General features: G+C 36.7%; 1 long non-coding RNA gene across 3 annotated transcripts in view; it reads left to right on the forward strand.

Annotated features, from left to right (window-relative positions):
- Window positions 1-6,150, forward strand: part of LOC310897958 — a 54,703-nt gene that overhangs the window by 19,898 nt on the left and 28,655 nt on the right. The window lies entirely within an intron of this gene.

The following is a 6,150-nucleotide window of genomic DNA, read 5'->3' on the forward strand; positions in this document are numbered from 1 at the left end:
CTCCTGCCTTCCTGGTGTATTCTGAAAGCACTGACTTTTCAGAGATTACTTAGGATATGCTTTTTATTAATAGGATCAGGAGAGGCAGCTTCCTAGTGATTAGAATTTGTGGCTTTATCTGAAGGCATTGTTCTCTCTAAAATCTCTCTAATAGCATGCTAAATTATAAAAACATTAATTAGATCATTAGATAAATGGACATTAATCCTCCAGCTATGTATAATGCACCCTTTGATGTACCCTGCTTAGGAGCTCTAGGTCTGTCCAGCATTTCCTTTTCTCAAAGTATATTATTTTTCCAATAATTAAAGCAGCTATTTTGCTGCATTTCTTCAGTGTTACTGTAGGAGAATAATGTTCTAGTTCAGTGGAAGTCACTGAAAGAGCCGGTTTCCAGGGCATGAAACCCTTTCATTTAAAAGGGCAAAGGTCGACTCAACAAGAAGTTGAGTCATGCCAAAAGCAGGACAAGTGTGTCCCCTGTGACAGTGTGAGTGAGAGTGAGAGGGGGAATGTTGCAAAGAGGAATTCCCTGCTTTGGGTAGGTGTTTCATTCTGGAGGGGGCTATGGGTAGTGATAGATCACCAGAGCCAACTGGATTTTCTTCATCAATGCTAATTTTGGCAAGCATGAAAGTAGTCATTAAATCATCACATAACCATAAAGCTGTATATATCCAGCTTCTGGACCTTCTAATGCATGTTCTCTAATTTAAACCAGTGAAATTTGTAATGCTAGTTACAACAACATATCATTACTGTATTTTTTCAGATGTATCCAATCAATAACTATATCAGAGGTGCCGAAGATTCCAGAGTGTGTATTTTGTAATCATTCATATTTTTTGTTGGCTTGTAGTATTAAGGAAAGCATATGTGCAGTACTTAGCACAGAATTATTAGATGATCTGGAGAGAAAGAGGAAGAGTGAAATTAATGGGATTTGTTTTTATAGAAACTTTTGAATAGATTTCTGTTTGTTCACCTGGTGCTACTTTGCTTTAGACCTATCAACATCATTTGAAAGAAGGTGCATAAGCATGCATGCATATGTGTCTGCCTACATATGTGATCAGGAGAAAAGAAACAGGAAGATGGCAGTACCTCACTGGGCCACCAAAGTGGATGCATTACAGAAGAAAAATTACTTCAGAAACTTCACACACTTTATTAGAAAGAAATACAGCAATGCAATAATATTGTGAATAGAAGCTGAAAACTATATAGTACTATATAATATTTTTAAGACCTTTACACTACATTTGCACTTAATATAGGTTAATGTACTTGATTATGCAAGGATGGATAATAAAAAACCTCCATGCAATGTGAGCTGTGGCAACAAGATTTCTGAAGGAGTTATTCGAAAGAAGTGCTGACTGTTGATTGCAAACATGATTGTGGGGTGTGGGTGCAAAATATGTACTCACGGATAAAGTGAGTCGCTGAGTATACATTCTCATTTCCTACCGAGTGTCCACTGCCTCCCTGGGATATATTCCTTTGGCTGTCTGAGAGGTTTCTCTAGAGGAAGGACCCCTGTGATTGCACAGTAAAAAGCATCAGCACTTGGTGATGGGAAAATGCTGATAGATAATCTTAGAAAACAATCTTCAGATTTTTCAGTACTGTAAGACATTTGCAAAAGCAAAATTGCTTAAGAGTTTATTTCATTTTCGTTAGTCACCCAAAGTGTGAATGCTCATTCTGTAATTTGTGTGGGCAGACCTATACCTTCTTTGTCTGGGCATTGGTCTCCAAGTTTCATGGAAACAGACCTTCTCATGAGACTTTTGTTATAACCCATTCTGCCTAGAGTTCTCTCATCTTCTAGTCAGCCATTAACCAGCCAGTCAGTTATTAAAACAAACAAAAAAAAAAACCTTTCTTCTTTTAGTCCAAACACCAACAATATTGCCTGGTAACATTCAGCAGACTTCTAGCCATAACCTGGCAGTGCATTCCTGTTGTGTAATGCATTCACACATTCCCAGTGGATTTTAATTTACTCTAGTAATGCCTAGACTAATTCACACACAGCACATTGTAATGCAAATGGAATGGTTAAAATAGATCACACGTCTCTCTTCCATCTCAATTTTGTTCTAATGTATCATTGCAGCTCATTCTGTAAACTGTTGAAGCCATCTTCATTCAACTGTAAACTAAAGAGACTAGATGTCTATCAGACTAAACCAAAACAGTTCTTGATTAATCACAACCTCTTGACCTAATGAGTGATAGCTGTGTTAAAAATGTTGTCATTATCTAAATGGAGTACCAAAACGTCCTGCAGATCCTAAGCAAATTGACTCTCTTCTATTTATAAACAACACTGGAAGATGAACTCCTGGGTTTATACTGGAAAAGGGACATCATTCATTTTTATCCAACATACCTGCTTTTAGTGATATTACCCACACACGTGGGTTTCAGAAAATCTTAACAACTGAAGTGGTTTATATGCTTTTAAGACTAATTTTGAGGTTTATGTGTACATTCATCACACTGGAGCTGGGTGCTCAATATCTACCTAAAATGCATGGTATTAATAGTACATGTTAAAGTTCCTTCTTAGGCTTTCTGTTAGATGCTAAACATCATTAGCACTAGATATGGAGTTCTGGCTTTCCAGGGTTTTTATAACTGTTGTTTGCTGCAGCAGAGGGCATTTTTCCAACACGTAAAATGAACATCTCTTTGTGTGCATGACAAAGCGATGAATTCTTGAAAAGCCAGTTTTTAAAGCTATACATTGCCAGATTTTTTGATTAATAATCTGGTCACATGGAAGTAAAGATGCTGTTACAGAAAGAAATCAAATGATGTACAGAATTTTTTCCTGATGCTTTTAAAATATTGGCTCTTTCTTTCTACATGTTGTTCCAATGAAGCCTTGAGAGCAAAGAGGCCTGGATTGCACACGTCTCTAATGATTTATAAGTCTTCTTTTCCCACAGATGCTGATTTGTTATGATATTACTTTTAATTCCTAACAGGTATTGTAGTTCTCATTCCCATTAAAATAAATAAATAAATAAAAGTGGAAAAAAAAAAGAAAAAAGAAAAAAAGAAATGTACTGAACTTATAACTAGTTCTTGTGCTGAGAATAAACATAAGGTCAGTCACATGTTTCTGTTAAGGAAACTAATTATAATTTTCTGTCAGCAAAAAAAGACCAGAAAAATTCATTCTACATTTGTAAATTATAGCTGCTCTTGCAGTTGGTGTTTATGATGTTGTGGCATGAATTAAAAATATTATCTTAGGTGGGAAACCTTTCTCAGTCTGCATGGGTCACATGGGTAGGTCTGTGGGTACACCCAGGGTCCCAGAGTGGTGCAGGTAGGTGTGTTGTACCAGCCCCAAGGGCAATCCCACAATACAGCCTGGACTCGGGGTTGCCTTTTTGAGGGAAGATGCTCTGAAATGAGCTGCAGCATCCTCCATCCCACCAACAGGAATATGCACCCAGAGTCAGGAGGAACACTGGGACTGCAAAACTTTCTCTCACCTTGCAGTGGAATTAGAGATTAACATCTCCCTAGAAGCCCTTCCACTTGTTGAAGAAGCCTTTTGTATTTCTCCTTGATAGTTTTCTTTTACATGCTCAAGGATCACATTAGCTTTTTTGCCACAGTTTGCCCTTAGGCTGCCTGTTGAGGCAATTGTTCACCATAACTCCAGAACCTTTCGCGGAGTTGTTGCTTTCCAAGATAAAATGTCTTGTCCCCTAAGAAGGGACCATATTCCTCATCCTCCCATTTAATACCTGCTATTTAGAGTTACTAAAACACAGCTTTTCAGATCATGACCATTTAATCAAAAGATCTATATCACTCTGCAACAGAAATTTCTCTTTCTCAGTATTTTTGCCTCATAGGTATTGAAACTCTGTGCAGGTTTTACCACCTATGACAGTGTTCAAACTTTTAATATAGACACCAAATAGCATTGGCCCAAATGAAATCTCACTGGCAGTATTGTCTGACATTTCCTTATCAGCCACACTTCAGCTATATCCACAATCCTTTTTTAATCTGTGCTTTTAAATCCTGATGTAACATGACTCTAAATTGAATGCCATGGAGAAGTCAAAATAATTGTAACAATTCTACTTAAGTAGAAGTAAATCTGTGACGAAAAGAAAAAAAAATAACTTCATATGATGGGGCCAAATTTCCATGAGACCGTAATAATAAGTAATGGTAGATTTATTTTTGTCCTTAATTCTTTATCGAACCATAGCAGACCATTCCTCTCCTTTATTAATGATAACTCTGGCCTAAAGGCATCTGTCTGCAGTTGTTATAATATTTAAATTGTTCTAATATTGAATATTTCTAGTCTTCTGGACTTCTGAAGCACTTGCTGCATCCAAATTCTTTAGGTGGTTATGAAGAATTTGGTTACTGCTCCCTGGCTATTGGTGTACCAGGAAGTTCGACTGAATGATCTGAAAGTCTCTTCCTACCATAGTTTCTATGAAATCTTTGAAGCTGACTTTGGCAATATTACAAAGGAAACCTGTAAAAAATGATGAACCGTTCTTGACTAAGATTTTTCACTGTGGTTGTGCCTGCAGCAAGAGGAAACAAAACTTGGTTTCTTAGGATTTCACCTTCACCATAGAAATTTCTTCTGGTTAAATCTATTCTTTATAACCTTCCACAGTATTATTAGAGTTACAAGGAAGCAATGTACTTTATGTGATTTGTTATACTAGCCTTCACAGACAAAATTAAGTTTCATAGAAAATTGTTTTCCTGAGGTATATTGCTCCATGCTCTCAGCATAATAACACCTTCACATTGCTTAAACTTGAATGATATTACGTGTCTTAGAGTATTATTCATTTACATTTACTATTGCAACATAGAAATGGAGAAAGTGTTAATTGCTGGTTCAGAAGCAAATTACTGATACTTTTTTTGTTGTTTATATCATAATATATAAACTATCTATATCTATGATATATATATTATATGCAACTTATGTCATATGATATTACATATGCAAATATATAAAATGTATTTTATACACATATAACATAAAATATTAGCACTATTTTTTTCTCCAATGATATGTCAATGTTGCTGTCCATAGTGTGTCTGAAGCTTGAGAAATTTTCTTGACCCAGCTTTGATCTGGTAGGTCTGGTAAGTGCAGAAGCTTCTGCATAGATTTTGTAAGACTAGTGAGGTCTTCACAGAGTTGTTCAGCTACTGATATACATGTAGGCATGAAGTCAGAAGTGCTTAGCTTACATGGGACAAGATGTTTTGGTACAGGAAGTGTACAGCTGTTTTGACACGGTCCATTGACGGGGTCAGGGGATTGTTTTTCTGCATGGGCTCAACCCTCATGGCCCTGATGCTTTCATGAGCTGTGCTTGTCCCTAGGAAGGTCCTCCAGACACTCAGCTCCAGTTCCGAAATTTCAGGCTAATCTGTAGGCCGACATCTGGTCCCTATTCTTACATTCTGATATTAACCAAGCCAACTTAAAACTCCCTGAATCAGCAAATTTCACATTGAATCAGTCAGTAGATAATTTCTATGGGTACCATGAACTTGTTTCACTCACATTCCGTAATGTGTCTAGTATTGATTATAGCTATCACAATGCACTGAAAAATATGTTGCCTTGCATTATTTTGCTGAATCCAAATGTACACTGAGGTAACACAGAGATATATTTTCAGTAACTCTTTACAGACTAATGTACTTACTGAGAGTACACAATAAGGAAATTAATATAACTATAAATATTTGAATAACGTGAGGACACCCACACCCCTGGAATCCAGATTTTGATCCAGCAGAGGCAGTGATGGGTTAAATTAACACAGTCATGTGCTGAATGTATTCAGAAATGTAGAAAGCACAGTATTCTCCAGACCTTTGAGATCCAGGGATATTTTGTGAAAATCTTGATGGCTTCTGCACAGAGTTACTTTGAGGCTCCAGGACTCAACAGTTCAATCTTCAGTCTATACTTCAGTGAAACTATAGAGGCTATATTGCAGTTAATCTGCAGCCTGGATAAATCTATGAAAAATAATCAAGAGTTGATCATACTCTGATTCTTTGCAATTGATGTTTAATCACTGCAGGAATATAAGACAGTACTACTCTACTACTCCCACT

Source organism: Anser anser, assembly GCF_964211835.1.
Source record: "Anser anser genome assembly, chromosome: 3".
NCBI lineage: Eukaryota > Metazoa > Chordata > Aves > Anseriformes > Anatidae > Anser > Anser anser.